Genomic DNA, 19,379 nt, shown 5'->3' on the forward strand with positions numbered 1-19,379 from the left:
AGGGCCACGTTGGTGAGCTGGCTGCAGTGCAAGTCCAGTGATACCTGTTAAAGACACCATTGCAGGGGCAGGGATGGTTACCATCACTGAGTGTTGAAGGCACATGTGGCTGGGAAGAGATGATACACCTCACTCTTTGACATCGGCCATACAGGAGCTGGGACTGTCTTTCCCATTCACTGGCACAAAGACCACTGTTCTCCACCTAGGGTCCTGCTTCTGGCTCACTTGTGTCTCATACCCTGGCCCTGGAGCTGCTTCCGTCACCCTTCCCCTCCCTGTGCATGTTGACCCCCGACTGCTCATAAGTAACATAGCCCTGCAATCCCTAGAAGGCTCCCCACCCCCAATCACTTTGCATCTCATCTTTGAGATAGCTCCACTTGGTCAGACAGAAGGTAAGACGTCACACCATCCCAAATTTAGGAAGAAAACACGTTGGCAGACGCCTTGGGGGAGCTGCCCTGTTTCACTCAGAGCTGGTAGAAAGTGGGGCCAGCAGGGGACTAGAAATGATTCTCCTTCAATGTCACCATCTTTCTGTAAAATGATAATTGTGTGAGCCACAGGATGAAGGTGGTTGTGCCATCAGGGAGTGGAAAGACAGCATCATCCCAGCTTTGAGAAGCTCTTAATCCAGAGGGGGAGACATGTTTAATCAGGCATGTGGCAGGCAGAAAACAGTATGGAAATCCACTGGCAAGCTTGGCTAGCCTTACCATGGCAACCAGCTTCCATAAGGGTCACTTAAACCTCATTTGCTGTTGAGCCTTAAAAGTCCATTTCCCTGTGTAGCCTGCAGGTGCTGAATTCCAGTGACCTTTGTTCACAAAGCTGCATGAAGCGGCACAGCAGCCCGTGGTTAAGCTCCGCTGGGGATCAGCATCCCCGGGGCACAACAGAACTCAGTGCCCAGTGTGGTTCGCAAGCTGTACAGAGAAGCTATCATGATTCAGCCAGAAGATTCCTTACTGCCCAGGATCAGACACTGCGCTCTCATTTTCAGGTGCTGTGATGGGTCTTTCTAGTTGACAGTGTGAGGATGAAAGGGACATGACCTTAGTTTCCCAGGCTCAGAGTGCATTTGTGCATGTGCATGTGTGTGTGCATGAGTGGAGAGTACATGCTGGAAGGTAGAGGATCATAGCAGAGGACTGGGAAAGACCCACGAGGTTGGGCTGCCTGGGCCAGAGCCCGTGACCGCAGAACTGAGCCACATTAACAGGCAGCGCTCTGCCTCCCTCCCACCTCCCCAGCCCAGGCATCTAGGGAGTCCTAATGAAAGGGTAGCATTTACAATGCACATTCCAAAGTCACGTTTTAAGCATCACCTTTAAAAGGCTACTCACATTTTACTCTCCTATATTGGCTTACACCAGGATAATGAATAAAGCAGTTCAAGTAGAGAAAGCAGGCATACATAACTGTCTCAAACTATTTTGGCAGAGTTCCCAGACTAACCCTCCTAATATTCCAGAGCCAGAGTTTGAAGAAGTCAGAGCCAGTGAGCCTTGTAGCTCTGTGTTCTCACCTAAGAGCAGCCCCTGGGTTGTCGGGGTCATAGGACTGGGACCCTCTGAGGATGATGGAGGTTGAGGTGGTCCTGGGGATGAAGAGGTGCGTGCCTTCAGAGATCATGCTGATAGGGGCCCTGGCTCGAACCTCCACACCAACACAGTAGTTGCTATACACTATGCTTCCCTTGATCTGAACCTGAGAGACCAAAGACAAGAGGTATCACATGAGAACAAAGCAGAAGTTTTCTGGACCTGTAACACGCAACACTGGCTCTCAGCTCTGACCGCAGTGGTCACTTCAGTGTTCATCTGAGAATATGGCTGGAGAGAAGAGCATGGAGCTGTTAAATATAAGTCTACTGAAATGCACAGCTATCTAGGTGTGTGTTGGTTAGTATTTCTGTCGACAGAAGCTAGAGTCATTAGAGAGAAGGGAACCTCAACTGAGAAAATGCCCCCGTCAGATTTGCCTGTAGGCAACCCTGAGTAACATTTTCTTGGTTGGTGATTGATGTGGGAGGGGCCAGCCTACTGTGGGTGGCACCATCCCTAGACAGGTGGACCTTCAGTATAAAGCAAACAAAGCCAGGTACAGTGCTATTTGCCTTTAATCCCAGCAATTGAGAGCCAGAGGCAGATAGATCTCTGGAAGTTTGAGTCCAGCATGGTCTACAAAATGAGTTCCAGGACAGCCAGGACTTTTACACAGAGAAATCCTGTCAGAGAGGAAGAGAGAGAGAGAGAACAAAGTAAGTGAAGCAGGAAGAGTAAGCTATTTCTCTGTGGTCTCTGCTTTAGTTGCTGCCCCAGGTTTCTTCCCTGAGGTCTGTCCTGCCTTTGTGTCCCTCAATGGACTGTGACTCAGGATATATAAGCCAAATAAACCCTTTCCTCCCCAAGTTGTTTTTGAGCATGGTATTTATCATGGCAATAGAAAGCAAAGTAAGACAAGGTATTTGCAGTCCTGATGAGACCTGATAAGCTAGGGTCAGATAGAAGGGGAGGAGGACCTTCCCTATCAGTGGACTTAGAGAATGGCAGGAAGGAGATGAGGGAGGGAGAGTGGGATTGGGAGGGAATGAAGGAGAGGGCTACAGCTGGGATACAAAGTAAATAAACTGTAATTAATATAAAAAATGAAAATTATTAAAAAAAGACAAGGTATTTAAATACCCATGCTTTCTGTATTCATATGGCTGATAGTTTACAAGCCTCCAAAGTAACAGTGACAGATCATTTTCCATGGTCTTGGTATTTGCTGGCTCCCTTTACCTCGCTACATCTAGTAGGAGGGGAAAGGGGTTGACAGTGAGGCCAAGATATCCCCTTTCTGTACACTTAAGGAAACAGTGGGTGTGAGGGTACAGCCAACGAGATGGAGTAAAACACATAACAGTTTTTGAGAAATGTAAATTAAAAGTATGAGGAACATTTTTAAGCTTAGAAATAATGAAACATGTTACAAGGATGGTAGGTTTTCAAAGTCTGCTTTAAAAGTCTTGATGCTTTTTGGGAATTATGCGTGCGCGCGTGCGCGCGCACACACACACACACACACACACACACACACACACACAATTGCCATGCTTTATTCTGGGTCTCAGCCTCCGCCACTCTGGATTGTCTTTTTACAGTGACATGGCTGTCTGCTGGTCACTCCCTTAAGCATGACTAGAAATAACTGATAGATAGTAAGTGAGAATTGATCTTCATTGTCAACTTGGCTGGTTTTAGAATCATCACAAAAACACCCTGGAGCATGCTTCTAGGGGTGTTTCCAGACAGGCTGAGCTGTGGATGGTGCACAGACTGGGATCCTAGACAAGTGCCAAGGAGAAAGCAAAGTGAGTGTTAACCCTGTCTCTGCTTCTCAAGTAGGGGTGCAGTGTGACCTCATACTGCTGTCACATGCCCCCCACTCCATGATGAAATGTGTCCTCAAATCAAGAACCCAGACTGCCACTCTCGTAAGTTATTTCCGTCATGTATGTTGTCATAATGAGAGGTAACTAGTGCGCAGTCAGATCTCTGTGTCCCCTAGCCAGTGTCTGCTGCCCTCTGCAGTGGCATGTTCTGAGCAGGCGCCATGCTTGTGAAGGACAGTAGCTCAGTGTGGAGCTACCGAGGGTGGCGGGAGGGAGGCACGGTGGTGTCAGGAGCATGAACCTGAGGTCTGATGCCCAAGCAGAACATACCAAGGAGAGTAGTCAGAAAACAAACAAAACAAAACAAAATGCTTCATCAGGGGGTCTTCAAATCCTAGACCCAGACAGGGCCTAGAGAGCTGGATACAGCTAATAAGCATACGTGTGAACAGATAATGGTGGAGTATGGATACTTGGCCCCAGCTGTGACCTCACCCTTCCAGCAGGTGTATGAGAGCCTAGGTTTATTCATTCAGCATTTTACCCTGTCTCCTTGGCTATAATTCCAGACCCACATCTGTACAGAGAGGGGACCTCTTGGCCTCACTGCCAGGCAGGGAAATGAAGAGCCCAAAGTAACAGTGATGTCTTCTAAAAGTGACATCAGTACTTAGCCATCTGCAAAGCCAAGTTGACACCAGTATGAGGCTTGTCTGAGAGGATGGGCAGACACTAGGAACACTCTCTACCTTCCCATGCTGCTCCCAGGGCTCCAAGACACAAGGGCTGATAAACACAAGTTCCCACAGTGGCCTGGGAGCTTCTCCTAGACCGTGGTTCTCAGCCTTCCCAGTGCAACCCTTTAGCATCTCACGTTGTGGTAACCCCCAACCATAAAATTACTTTTGCTGCTACTTTATAACTGCTGTTCTGTTACTGCTATGAATCATAATATAAATATCTGTGCTTTCCCGCGGCCTTAGGTGGCCCCTGTAAAAGGGTAGTTTGACCCCTAAAGGGATTGCACTTCACAGGTCAAGAACTACCGCCCCAGACTATGACAGGATCAGGGTGACCTAAAGCTACCACCCTAGAAATCTGCTCCCTTGGAAATAAGATCTGCTACTCCCAGTCAATACTTCCTGAGAGAACTATACATCCTGCTTAGAAGCAGGAGTTTCCGACCACCTGTGACTCACACAGTGCCTCTCAAAGCATAAACTAGGGCCCTCTGTCACCCAGCCAGTTCTGAGAGCATGTGGTGTGAGCCTCTGATCCTAATGCCCAACAGGGCTCAGCAGACACATTTTCTTTGAGGGATACAGGGCTGGCCGGTTTAGGTGTTTGGGCACCGTCTGATGAGCTGCCTGAGGCCTGGGCTAGGACCAGTCCTCAGTGGGACCAGGCGTCCCACATAGTGAAAACACCCATCTTCCCTGCAGAGATTTGGGTCCCAAAGACCAGGTCCCCATCCTGGTCTTCCCATTTCACTACAGTCTGACCCCAGGGCCTTCTTCTTGGTTCCCATGACTACACAAGGGCAAGCATAGTAATGGCTGAGGGTCACAGTGGGTGTTTCTGTCATGGCCCCGCCCTCTGGTGGACATGGTCCATTTTCCTCCCCTAGAGGGCAGCATCAATATTCTTCAATTCCTCCATCAGTGCAGGGTTTATTTAAAAGTATGTGCAGAGGTATTTTAGTAGTAGTAGTTTTTCACTGATTACTTGGCCAACACTAGAACATATGGGAAAATTAAAAGATTCTGAGTGTGCGTGTGTTTACGTGTGATAGAGTGTGCGTGTAAGAGAGACAGTGTGTGAGAGAGAATTTGTGTATGTGTGTGTCTCTGTGTATGTGTCCTGTGTTCCACACACCAGTCTCGTCAGTGAGTCACCTGTCTCTGCCTCTCCCTACAAATCCTGGAGTTACAAGTGTACAATGCACACTTCCATGCCTGCCTTTTTTAATAAGTGCCCGGTATTTGAACTGAGCTCTTTTCGCTCAGTTTAAACATTTGTACAACAAATGTTCTTGCCCACTAAGCCATGTTTCCATCTGAAATGAAAAAGCTCTCTTCAAATCCTGCCCACACCTTCAACAACAGAAACAACTCCCTTTTGTTGGATAGAAGCGGTTTTCTTTAGGGCTTGTGGAAAGGGTTAGTGGCGTGAAAGGGCTGGGGAAACCGAGTCAGCTGACCTTGGCTATGGCAGTGTAGTTCCCACATTGCAGTGTGTAACCTGGGAGCATGATGGTTTGTTGGTGGGTGTTGACAGCAGCAGGGAGGAGGACAGAAGTCGCCTCCGCATCCACAAAGCTCCAGGAGTAGGAAAGCCCTTGGGAAATGTTACAGAGGACTGGAGCTTCAAACGTCACTCCTAGTCTCAGGGGCTGAGACCTCCATATCTGGGAATTGATAAGAGAAGCCATGTCAGTGAATGCCCACCAACCCTCATGGTACAGCAAGCTGTTAGAAAGTGTCACTTGTGAACCTCCAACCATTTGTTTGCATAACAAACTACGGGATGAGACCTGGGGCTAGACTTTAGATAGCACAAGCACATTTATTTCATAGACAAAAGTACACAGTAAAAATGTAAAAACAAGAAAAGTTCTTATATGCACATACTCATAGCAGGATTTTTTTCCCTTAAAATCAGTCAATATTTTCAAAGAGAACTATACATCCTTCTTAGAAGCAGGATTTTCTGACCACCTGTGACTAACAACACAGTGTTCCTCAAAGCATAAATAAACTATGGGTCCTCTGTCACCCAGCCAGTTGCCAACATTCTTACCAAGATGGGCATTTTTTTCCTGCTATGAGGATGTAAATGAAATACTTACTTTATCCTTCAGACATAAAGGATCTTCCTTTCAAGCATACAACTAATGGGAAATATCAAAGAAATAGGTCAAATCAAAGATTTGATTGCATTAGAATTTCATTTAACTGTTTATTTATTTATCTGCTTGTGTGTTTATTGCGGTACGCCTAGTTATGCTGTTCTTCCAAAGCTCTTTATGCCCTTTCCTCTTTCTTCTGGGTAGATACAATTGTCTCCCCAGCAATCCTGGCCTGACTTTCAGGTTTGTTCCTGAGCATGGAAAAGCATTCTAGCTAAGCCCATAGGAGACTGCCCAGCCAGGGACTCTGTATGTTCTGGGGCTGATGCTAGGCTCAAGGGCTCCCCCTGGAGGTAGTCCCATTTAATTGGAAAATGAAAACTGGAGAAGGGGGATTTAAGAATCAGAGTTCACAGAATCTTATGAAAGAAGGGGGAAATAGAAAGACCTGGAGGGGACAGGAGCTCCACAAGGAGAGCAATGGAACCAAACATCTGGGCCCAGGGGTCTTTTCTTAGACTGATACTCCAGTCAAGGACTATGCATACACATAACCTAGAACCCCTGCACAGATGTAGCCCATGGCAGCTAAGTGTCCAAGTGGGTTTCCTAGTAAGAGGAACAGGGACTGTCTCTGAAATGAACTAAGTGGCTGGATCTTTGATCACCTTTCCCTGAGGGGGGAGCAGCCTTACCAGGCCACAGAGGAAGACAATGCAGCCTGATGAGACCTGATAGGCTAGGGTCAGAGGGAAGGGGATGAAGACCGCCCCTATCAGTGGACTAGGAGAAGGGCATGGGAGGACAAGAGGGAGGGAGGGCAGTATTGGGAGCGGACAAGGGAGGGGGCTACAGTTTGGCTACAAAGTGAATAAATTGTAATAAATAAAAAATAAATTAACAAAAGAAAAATATTTTCACTACAATTCTGCAACATAAACAACAAAAAGAATTCAGCACCCTTAGCCTAGCTTAGCTGTCCTCTGAGTGGCTCCACCCAGCAGTTGATGGAAACAGGTGCAGACACCCACAACTAACTGGGTGGAGTGCAAAGAGACCTGTGTAAGTGTGGGAAAGCTAGAAGGACCCAGAGCAGACAGGAGCTCCACAAGAAGACCAACAGAGCCAACTAACCTGGGCCCAAGGGGACCTGTGGAGCCTGAAGCACCAACCAAGGACCATGCATGGACTGGACCTAGGCCCCCTACACAGATGTAGCTGAAGGGCAGCTCAGTTTTCATCTGGGTTCTCTAGTAAGGGGCATGGGGACTCTGACTCCGACATGACCTCTGTTGCCTGCTTTTCAATCACTTTCCCCTGGCAGGGATACCTCACCAGGCCACAGGGGAAAAGAATGTGCTCAGTCCTGATGTGACAATATGCTGGGTGGGTGGGGGTGGGAACTCCTCTGAGGAGTAGATAGATAGATACTAAAATGATAATATGAAGTTAAAACTATATAATTTCCCTTAGAATGGGAGTTGCTGACAAACTGGGGTGCCTAATAGGCTTTGGGAGACAAATTTTAAAGTTCCCAGAATAGACATTCTGTCTCTCAGCTCTGTGAAATGAAAATACTAAGGACTCGAAGAAAGATGTATGCACAGAGTGTTGTAGACTAAAGACATGTTCACAGAGGGCCACATGGTGTCTATAGTAAGAGAAAGCTAGAAACAATCAAAGTTCAGAATTGAGGAATCTGGGAAATGGTGTAGAATTTGTACATACGATCCAATATAGGATACCACTAAAAATCACTTAGTCAAGATGGTGTAATAAAAGATGGTGGTCATACTATAACAATTACCCAAATTTTGTGATACACACGCACATTAAACACACACATTCCACATATAAAGAACAATAGCAGGGAGCTAGAGAAAGGGCTCACAACCTTCTTGAACACCAATTGCACGGTACCTGATGCCCTCTGCTGGCTTGTGCAAGCATCTGCACTTATGTGCATATATCCATGCCCCAACTTTGTGGGGTTTTTTGGTTTGTTTTTTTGTTTCTCTGTATAGCCTTAGCTGTATGGACTTGCTTTGTAAACTGGGCTGGCCATCTGGCTGCCTCTGCCTCTCAGTGCTGGGAATAAGGAGTGCACCACCATGCCTGCTTTCCCCTATATAATTTTAATGTAAGAAAGATAAACACATTTTTAAAGCAATACAAAAACATTTAAAATAAATACATCTATCTCCTGTTGTCTTGATTCTACACAATTCTATTCTTTCTTTATACTCTTAGAAAACACATGAAATATTTAAAAAAATGGAGTCATCAATATTGCTTTCCTTATCTTACAGAAAAACTCAAATGAAAATGTTTTATAGATTAAAAACTAAGCTCAGGCAGGCACCGCAGTGAACACCTGTAATCCCACACTTGGGGAGGCAGAGGTAGGTGGATCTCTGTGAGTTTGAGAACAGCCTGGTCTACAAAGCATGTAATTCCAGCATGCAAGAGGCTGAGGCAGGAAAACAAAGTTCTGGAATAGCCTGGACTTTCTATAGTCATACCCAAACTCAAATAAAATACAATAAATGCAATAAGATAACATCAATTAAAAAATATTCCTTAAAGAAAAACAAAATCAAACAAAGGAAAGTATTGGCTCCTCATTAGAGCAAGAACACCAGCCAAGCCTGTGGTCTTTCCCTCTAGTCCCTTGAGTTTTGGTCCATCCTTCACACAGAGAGCACAGAAGAGCTTGGCACCATGGAATGCTGGCCTCGAGAGCTACAGAGGTCTTGCCTCTAGGGACATGGACACCTGAGGGCCAAAGCCTGCCCAGGGCAATCCCATACCCTCTTTGAAGTCTACTACACTCTGGGGCTGCTGGGACCTGAGATGCACAGGTCCCCAACTGATCCATTCGAGAAAGCATTCTGGCAAACACCCAGTAGCAAATTTTGATTCCCAAGTGTCAAGCTGAGCACCTTTGACCTGAAAGTAAAACTGCTTGAAATCAAAGCCCTCAAAGGAGTTGAAGAAATAAAAGGCAGCCTTATTTTTACTACTCTGAGGTTAGTTCTCAGCATATAATTGGTCATTTCTTTTAATTTTGGTGTCAAATTTTCCTTTGACAGAAAATGCTATCATTCTGTGTACAATCAAAAAAGAAAGAAAGAGAAGAAAAAAGCTACTCAATGCAAGCTGCGCTGAACGACAAGAGTCATATAGGCAAATAAAAGACTTATTCACCCACTAGAAGCCAGGCTTCCCCTGCTCAGGGACCAGCTCCAAAGCCCGCACAGGGACTCTTTTGTGTGGAGTGCAGCCAGCCAAACTCAACAAAGCCTCCTTCATTCCCCAGTGAGTTCAGCAGTTTGGAAGCAGCCTATAGGAAGCAGGCCAGGAGGATTCCTCAAGCCCAGCCCTACCTGCACCTTCACAGGCCCCATGTTCTTCACTGGGGGTGGTTGGCAAGGTTCGTGCACCACGAAAAGCTGCTTTCTGAGGGTGGCAGAGCTGATGTTATTGAAGGCAAGGACTTCAACTGTAAACTCTCCCTCCCTGGAAGAGTGAGAAGCAGAGACATGGAGAGGTCAAGGTTGCCGTACATGTATAACCATCTGCAACCTGTAGTTGTTCTGTCTGATGGCAAATGAGCCCAAACAGTAGGGACAGAAGAGGCCTGGGTCATAAGGCTGATCTCCACAGAGACCATTCTCTGTCTACTTGGTGGAGCTGCCCACTCCACAAGGATAAGGCCCTGTGCCAGTCAACTGGAAGTTACATGCTCCAAAGAACATCAAATTCAGGTGATGGCATGCTGCTCCCAGTAGCTGTGGCCCAGTTCTCTGCTGACCACAGAGCCACTCAAAGGTTGGGACTCAAACTTTTCCTGTTGATGAACCCTCCTGACTGGGCCTTGAGGGTCTCTACGCAAATCTTCCTCTTCTAGAGGTCAGATTTCCTTAGAAATCCTTAGAGTTAGCATTAAAAAGTAATAGAATGGGCTTCAAACCTGAACCTTCATCAGGCCTCTGGAAAGTTCTGGGTTATGGAGAGAAGTAGCACAGGAGGATTGTGGGAATTATGCAGTTTGTGAACAGGTTGAATAGTTGAGTAAGAAAATATATGATCATATGGTAACTGATGCAAAATGAACATCAGTTCGAAACTTGAATTTGAAACAGAATAAAGTGCTATTAGAAAACTATATATTTGAATTTGCAAGCACTATACTGTCAGCTGCTATCACAAAGCCACAGACTGTGGAATAGCCTAGCATAAGCACTAGAGCTGGCACCAGACACATTCTGTTATCTGAAGAGCCAAAGAACACATCTTTGGTACCCGAGCTCTAGGCACCTACCTAACGATGTGCAAATCCCCCAAGAACTTTGATTGATTCCTTTTGCACCTAAGGATCTATTTTCAAGGGAGAAGTTATGAATTATGATAAACTGTCTAATGAAAGACCATTCAAGATTGCCCATGAAAGCCAGAAGAAAAAAGCCATAGGCATGGAGTTGTACTAAGGGAAGTCTGCGATGGTTTCTGGTGCCACTGCCCCAAGAGGCCTCATTTTTTTAATTCTTCTACTTGTGATTTGAACGAGAAACATCCCCTATAGACACATGTGTTTGAATACTTGGTCCCTGATTGGCGGTACTGTTTGGGAAGGTGATGGAACCTTTAGGAAGTGTAACCTTGCTGGAGGAAGTGTGTCACTTAGTGGGTTCTGAGGGTGTATAGCTCCACCACACTTAGAGTTTGTCCTCTCAGCTCCCTGTTCCTGCCCCCAGGACTTCCCCACCATTGTGAACATCTAGCCTTCATAACCCCTCACCCACGTATAGTGTGCCTGAAGGTTCTTTTGACCATAGTGTTTTATCACATGGTATTTTATCACAATAACAGAAAGGTAACCAACACACTTCTGAAAATGCCAGCATTCCTTTGCACCAGCTCCATGTTGGTCTGAGGCTTGGCCATGGTCATATTTGTCTCTGGCAGCTATGAAGACTGGACACTCATTGGGATTCTCCCTCACCAGACACTCAGCTGTGAACAACTGTCCTGTCTCTCTGCAGTTTCCATACTCCCAACCTTGATTATCACTTGTGCATGTGGTTTTACATGGATGAAAACCATTGGGAGACAATGATTTTGGACAAAGATAACTAGACATAACATCTTCCTAATCTAGCCAGGTGCCAGATAATGATGCCATGGTTAATGAGATATTGCATATGACATGACAAGGGTTCCTAGGATTATAATATGATAGAAAATTTTGTATTGTCTTGTGCTATCATAGCTTTCATAATATAAGGCATTGCTATTGTGCTTGTAGTGATACTGTGGTGAACTCAGCCGCCATGTTGCCAGCACAAGCAATGATGGGCAATATGTGGATAATGAGAAGAAAAGCTACACTGTTGGTTTATATATTTATAAACTATATTTTTTCAGGGAATGTACGGCTACTTACAAAAGAAATGTATCCTATAAAACATTAGCTGGCAGTGTCTTTATGTACCTAATATTTATAACCTTTCTTGATTGCATCAGAGACCATGTAAGTAACTTATCTATGATGCCTAAATTTGTGTGAACACATTTATAAGGTTTGTACACTAAAAGAACCAACCAGTACCACCATCTCAGAGTACCTCTGGTTGCTAAGTGACACATGACTGTCTCCATAATGCCTTGTTCCAAGCAAACAGTGGGTTGAATTAAAGGTAGCGTTCATACTCTACCTTCAGACACAGAGACCCATTATAATGTATTCTCAGAGCCTCACAGCTTCATCTACCCACCTGTCTACCTCCCCTCCCTCTCACTGCAGGCCTACCACTGCAGGCCTTTCCCACTGGTGCCCTTCTTTTGGGTCTCTGTTGGCTCTCCCTCCCCACTTTTCCTCTAGGAATCTTCTGTGGGAGGGTCCCCTTCCAATCATGCTCAAATACCTGGGTATGGTTCTGAAGTCTAAAAAACCAATCGTGTGGGTCATGCCCTCTGTACCCCATACCTTCTTTGCTGACAGAACTCTCTTGGCTGAAAGCAGCTATTTGCCTCCTTTCCCTGAACTGCAAGCTCCTCCAGAGCCCTAGCGGAGCCTGGCTTGTTTCCATTCAACATTTGTCATCTACATCACCTACAAGATTGGCTGTGAGGTTTTAAGGATTGATTCTTCAGAAGGCAGCCCCGTGCACACCTACAGTATGCTGTCACCTGCCCTTCATAGCTCACCTGCTGTAGACATGGCTGGAAGCGCTGCTACCCAGCTCAATCGTGGCATCTCCAAAGTTCCAAAGGTAGGCTACATCAGTGCCAAAGTTGAGCCTGCACTCAAAGGACACATTGGCATTTACCACGGCTGAGGCAGGGGACATAAGCCGATTGGCCATGATTCTCTTCTGCACCCTGATGATGTGGGGCTCAGAGACCACACTGCTGATCCTGCTGGTGGCCTTGACTGTCACATGGTACCTGAGGATGGGGTGCATGGCAAGATCAGAACACAGGCTGGGGAGAATCTTCACATCACTTCAGCAGAGAGACAGAGCTGGGAGCTTAAGTTGTGGGCATTATCCAACTGGGTATATCAAATCTGAAATAAATGGAATTTGCCTTAAGTTCCCTTTCTCCTTATTTAGCTCACATCTCTAAATGAAGTGAGGCCCTTCTTTATAGGAAGCATACTCTAGGTTAAACTGAGGGCTGAGATGAAATTTAAACCTGAGATCACCTGGTTGCTTAAATCATACGACAGAGAGGTTAAGCTCCTCTTCTTTTACATTTTTATGACTAAGTTCAATTCACAAAAGCGCCTAGGGGCTGGGTATAATGTCAACACCATTATAATTATTGCTATCCTGCCAGGGTAATCTTTATCCTGAGTGTCAGCTGCATCGTACTGAAGACCATATTGACAGACCACTGAGGGATGTTCAGCCATCTTCTGATGCTTCTGGAAGTTGTCCTCACTGGCGGGCCATCTCCGAAATACCATGCAAACTCCAGGGGCAAGGTTTCCTTGGTAACAGCCACAAATGTGATATTTGTGTCTGCAGCAAACACAGTTCCATTGCTGTAGACAGACACAGCTGTGACAAAGAGAAGGAGGTGGAGGTCCATCGGTACCAAGGGCTAGAAGCCACTCAGAGGGAGTCCCCCAACCCCCACTTGCCACTACCACCTTACCAAGGTATGAACAGTAAGAATGTGAGTGTAGGGCAAAGCCAGGGAACAAAAGGAATCTGCAGTGCACAAGCAGGAGATTACAGCCCAAGTCTGACATCAGTCAGCAATGGCTCACAAGGCAACATGGCCAGCTTTTTGGGAACTGTGTTTGGAAGGCATGGAATGGAGGTGTGGGGGTAGTGGGCCTGAGACAACAGATGACTGTATGATAGTCCCTCATCTCCCACACTCTTGTGGGGGCCTCAGAGCCTACCGTGTCTAGGAAAATCCCAGAATAAACTACAGGTGTGTAAGAGTCCGCAGAAAGGCCAATGGGCTGGGACTCAGGCTGAGCTGACAGCAGAAACTTCAGCAGTCAGCCACCAAGGGACAATGGCTACATTGAGAATTAAAACAGAGACGCACATTGCATCTTGTACCCAACAGTCACTCCAAGCCAAGCGTGGCCACCGTTCACATGGGTCTGAGAAATAAAGGACACATTGTATGAAGAAACAGATGAAAAGCAATGCATCACGACCGTGCCTGAAACAAATAACACGGGAGAAATTTTAATCCACTTGCCTTAAGTATGCACATGTGCACACACACACACACACACTACTCCTCACTATCAACTTTATCTCTTTGAATCCTGAAATCTGTGTACACTCAAGTGACGTGGCTGACAAACTTGAATAATGGCATGAATTTCTCTCTTTAACTTTTTCTTAAAATGATTTCTGCCTCTTCAGAGAATTCTCTATATAGTAATGAATACATTACTTCCTTTGCAAAATGTTAATTCCTTTGCTAGCTGGCTTTGTGTTAAACATATATATCGTAGGTGTCTATTTTAAACACTCTCCACAATGATCCTCATTCATCTAAGCCCTCTAGACTGTAAAGCAGAATTTTCTGTGCAAGTGTGTATGTATATATATATTGGAAGGCAAATACCAAAAATTGAATCAGATCCTAGAAAAGGACTACGATGTCTAAGAAGATTTGAATCAACTCATTTGGGATATTAAAAAGGGGATAGCCTTTTTCAAACTGCAGCTCTCTATCAGGTTCTTCTCCCCGGAGCTCAGGGAGCCTTGTAGAAGAAGGGGAAGGAAGACTTGTAGGAGCCAGAGGTGTTGAGGACACCAGGAGAACATGGCCCAAATACATCAACTAAGCAGGGCTCACAGAGACTAAAGTAACACTCACGAAGCCTGCATGGGTCTGTGCTAGATCTTCTATATATATGTTATGCTCAATAGCTTGCTGCTTTTGTGGGACTCCTAACAGCAGAAGTGGAGGTGTCTCTGTCTCTTCCGTTATCTGCTCTTGGGATCCTTTTCCTCCTACTGGGTTGCTTTGCCAAGCCTTGATGTGAGGGTTTGTACCTAGTCTTACTGTATCTAGTTATGCCATGTTCAATGGATATCCCTGAGAGGCCTGATCTTTTTTGAAGGGAAATGGAGCAGGAGTGGGTCTGGGGGAGATGGGAGGTGGGGAGTGTGCTGGGAGGAGTAGAGGTAGGAAAAACTTTGGTCAGAATGCATTGAAAACAAAAAATAAGTTTAAAAACTGTCTTAGAAAAAATTACATGGGCTTTTAAATTATTGCTTTTTCCTCTATAATTTTTTCTTTATAAAGAGAAAATGTTTATTTATAGCATTTCTAAAACAGACTCCATACAGATTCTTTTTAAATGTGTCTCACAAGTAAGAGTGACATGCTCTCATTAACAGTGACTAAAAGTTCACCTTGACCGCAATCTGGTGTCATAACATGAGGAAAGAAAATAAATTTGCACAAGGGTGTCCTGTTATTGGCTTTTGGTCCAGGATTAAGACTCAGACCATCCCAGTCTAAGTTAGCATAAAACCAGAGACATGTATGGCTTGTGCTCACTCACTTTACTCAAAGTTTTCATAAGACAAGTCAGTACCAAGGGTCAGCTGGCCGCTTAGCAGGTTTAAAACTCCTGTGTTATCTAATGCTAAGCTGCTGAGTTCCCCCGCAAGGAAGACTGTATGGAAATACAGTTCATATGTGGTACAAACAGTATGGATTCTCAAAATGAGTCCTTTTTTATAAAAAAAAAAAAAAGACATTTATTTATTTACTTATTTTATTTCATTTTCATTTTTTAAACATTTATTTATTTAAGTGTTTTACATATGTGAGTGTCCTCATGTACATCTGCACATCAGAAAGGGATACCAGATGCCATTAATGGTGATTGTGAGCCACCATGTGGTTACTGGGAATTGAACCTGGGGCCTCTGGAAGAGCAACCAGTGCTTTTAACCACTGAGCCATCTCTTCGTGTTGAATCTCCCAGTGGGTTCTCTTTTTCCTATTTCTAGAGAAAGCCGGCCTATCTCATTCATCTACTAGAGCTGAATACTTTGGTGTCACCCTGCTCTCCTCCAGCTCCGCTATAATGTGTCCCAACTGTTTCCTTCAGAATCCTTAATTTTAGCCCCTCTTCTGACTCCTTCTGGACGGTGAAATTTTGATCCCTTCCCCCAAGCTGATAGGAGAAGAATGAATGCCTACAGGTAGTTTGGGGGCAAGGGTGAGGAGGCACGAGTTCCAGAGCTCCTGACACACTGCGAGCACTCAACATCACATATCTTTGGTATGGCCGTGCTGACAGAATGTCCCCACATCCACTCTTCACAGTTTACTGTATGCATCAGCTCCCACCTCAGGTAGAACCTGTCCCATGGTGACCTCCCAGCTCCATGCCCAGGCTCCTATTCAGGCACTTTAATATCCTTTTCCTGTTTGTTTTATACACTTATTCACATATTTTTACTGGATTGCAAATTCCCTAGGGTTAAACCCCTGTACGATTCCATCTCATCTCTCCCAACACACAACATTTCACAGTAACTGTTCCCTACGTGAGGTAAAAATGAATGATGGCAGCAGCATATTGAATAGGTGGCTGAACCTTAGTGCAAATGAAGTGGAGTCGGGATGTGTGAGCAGCAGAGATCTGAGTGTTCAAGCTTCAGGAACTGGCCTCACCTTTTTCCTGTGGGAAAGAATCAGCAAAGGAAAGAGCTTCGCCATCGTGAATAGAGCTGGAATTCATGAACACAGACACATTTCCATGGCCAAAATCCACGTAATAAGGCCCCAGTTCCACATCACCACCATGAAAGTCATGGATAACAGCCCTGAGCTTATAGACACCTTCTGGAAAAAGAAAACAAAGTGGGTATTTGATGGATTCTTAGACAGACATGAGAGTTAACACCTTCAGGGCACTCACAATGGGGTGACTAGCCTGTGAACTGAAATGTAAATGAGATTAAAAATAAAATCCATGCAACAACAGGGGCATGCACCCACCCAACACCCAGAGTCCCACATTCAGCATGTGTTGGTGTAGGTTAATGGTCTACTGCTTTGAAATTCTTTTTTTTTTTTTTTTTTTTAAAGCGCTAGAGCTTTATTACAAAAGGAGTTGACTGCTAGAGTGGGCCCTCTCCAGTCTTTCTCTGTACCTCCAGGGGAGGTCAGAGGGCCATTATAAAAGAGGTGTCTGGGAGAATAAAATATGGTAATATTTTTTCCAAAGTCCTCCAAATCCTTCTGGCAGCTGTTGAGAATCTTCTGGTAGGAGAGGTAGGAACTTTAACTCTCATCTCCAAGTCCTCCATATCTACATCCTGGGGCGTTTTCATCTTCTTTTGTCGTCTTTTGTGCTGTGGCTCACTAGTCCTGGTTGACTCGGAGGGGGCTTCCACTTCCACGGCTGCTTTTTCTTTCTGGGCAAGGCGGATCTGCTGCAGGAGTTTCCTGTGCTTCTGCCACTGGACGCTGGCTTCTTGAGGTGGTGCCTCGTAGTAGTCAGCCCTGCGTCTATCATGGCCCCAACCACCTGGCACTTTCGTCGCTGATCCCTGCTCAGCACCCTCCCTGCTCAGCTTGAATAACTTCTTCTTCAGCTCTATCTGGGGTCGATTGATCTTTCCTCCCGGAGGTCCCGTAGCTGCTCTCTGCCTTGAAATTCTTAATCATTTTTAACAATCAGTGTTCATGGTTTCTACTAGACTCTGAAAATGATGTAGCCTATCTGTGCCTCAGAAATTATTAACAGTATTTATGTATTTATATACACCAGTCATCTCAGAACAATGAGGTTAATTTATGTGTATTTGATATACACTCCTGCTTGAATAAACATCCCAATAGTATATAATCAAAAGATTATGAAAAGCTAAAATACGGCCTCAACTGTGTTTCTTGAAGTATTTATAAGGTCATGATAATATAACTGAATTTTTTTCAGTAAGTGGTAGAATCTGTTGGGATCTGTAAGCAGGCATCTCTATGGCCAGCCCCAAGGGACCTGACAAACCGGATTATCAGGCATCTGTGATAGGCACCTACGGACCACCTGGAACCACCTGGGCATGCTCTGGGTCACCTTATAAGAAAACCTGAAGCTCTTCCTCTCTCGCTCTTTCTCTCCTGCCTCCTACACCCCTACCTCGTACACTCCTGCCTTGTACAGAGACCGTCTCTATGATCTCTTCCCTCTTCCCCTCCCCCTTCCCTCCCCTTCCCCTAATAAACCTCCCACTTGGAACCTGTCCTGTGGCTTGATTTGTGAACCCGCCCTGTAACTCTCATCCCGCACGATTTCTATCAGAATCTATTTTTTTCTCTTTTGGATTGGTGCTAGTCTCGTGATCAAAGTTCCTCTGGCTTGCCTCTTCTTTCTTGTCTTTGAGCTGGTCATTACTATTAAGGGAAGTAGCTGGGCCTACCTGGCTAAAGAAGAAACCAAACTAACTTGTCCCAGGGGACCAGCCATCTCCATGAAATGAGTCACATATCCTACTAGTAGCTGCCTACAGTCCCATAATGAGCCCTTTGAGGCTAGCCCAGACCCAAAGAAACCCCTAAAAATCTATGGAGGAGTGATTATATTTATTTTGATTTTAGTTCTTTGGAAATTTCCTAACACTCTTAACACAGCTACCGATGACTGATACAACTTTGATGGACTAGAGAGGCCTCTAGCAAATCTCTGACCCCAGCCTTCTACCCATTATCCTTAAATTATATATCTAATCCTTCTGTACATTCACTCTTTAAGTGTGACCCCTTATATGTCACAGGATAATATCCTGGGCTGGTCCCAGTCACCCATTCCCAGCTCGGTCCCTCACAGACCTCATCCGTCATCTACACAAAACAAACGTCCCCTGCCCAGCCTCTCTCAGCTTAGAAGTGCCCATTATGTAGGCTTTTTGTCTCCACCTGGCCAGTTCATACCTGCCATGAGCCTTTTGAAATAGCTCAGGCAGAAGGAGTGGCTTTGTCTGGTGATTGCCCACTGCTCTTGTGCTGTGTTGTTATTTCCAAGCTCACCATATTCTGTGTCCTCTGCCCCAAAGCTCATACCAGTTCACTCAGTACAGGCACAGTAAATGTGTATGAAATAACCAATGACACTTCATAGAATGGAGAGCTAAAGCCAAACAAATAAAACAATATTCTCAGGACCCAGAGTATTCTGTTCCTTATGAATTAATACAGGCTTTACCATCCTAAAGAGCAGTAGGTGGCAGAATATGTTTTAAAAGGAGGGTGGGGAGAGAATTTGAAGAGAAAAAAAATACCATCTATTAGGAAAGTCAGTAAATATGGTGTGATGCAGGATTTGGGAGCAGAGCCCAACAGAAAATATCCTTTACTGGACAGAAGTTTAATTAATTGTGTAAGAATGGCCATACCTAGGGCTGGAGTTACAAGAGATTGTGAGCTGCTCAATATAGGTTCTAAGAATCAAACTCAGCTCTTTGAAAGAGATATGCTCTTAATATGCTCTTAACTGCTGAGCTGTCTCTCCAGCCCTAGAGCATCCGTGCTCGATTCTGCCTATGTAGGAATCTCTACCCACTACTTGTACACACACACACACACACACACACACACACACACACACACACACACACTAAAATTAAGTCTTTTTAAAGGCACACT

The 19,379-nt window shown here is 45.2% G+C and overlaps 1 pseudogene; it reads right to left on the bottom strand.

The window, feature by feature from the left end:
* Positions 1-16,900: 16,900 nt before the first annotated feature.
* LOC129684227 (uncharacterized protein C11orf98 homolog) lies at positions 16,901-17,383 on the bottom strand (annotated as a pseudogene).
* Positions 17,384-19,379: the final 1,996 nt, after the last annotated feature.

This window comes from Psammomys obesus, unplaced genomic scaffold, assembly GCF_907164565.1.
Source record: "Psammomys obesus unplaced genomic scaffold, mPsaObe1.curated_primary_1811, whole genome shotgun sequence".
NCBI classification, from domain to species: domain Eukaryota; kingdom Metazoa; phylum Chordata; class Mammalia; order Rodentia; family Muridae; genus Psammomys; species Psammomys obesus.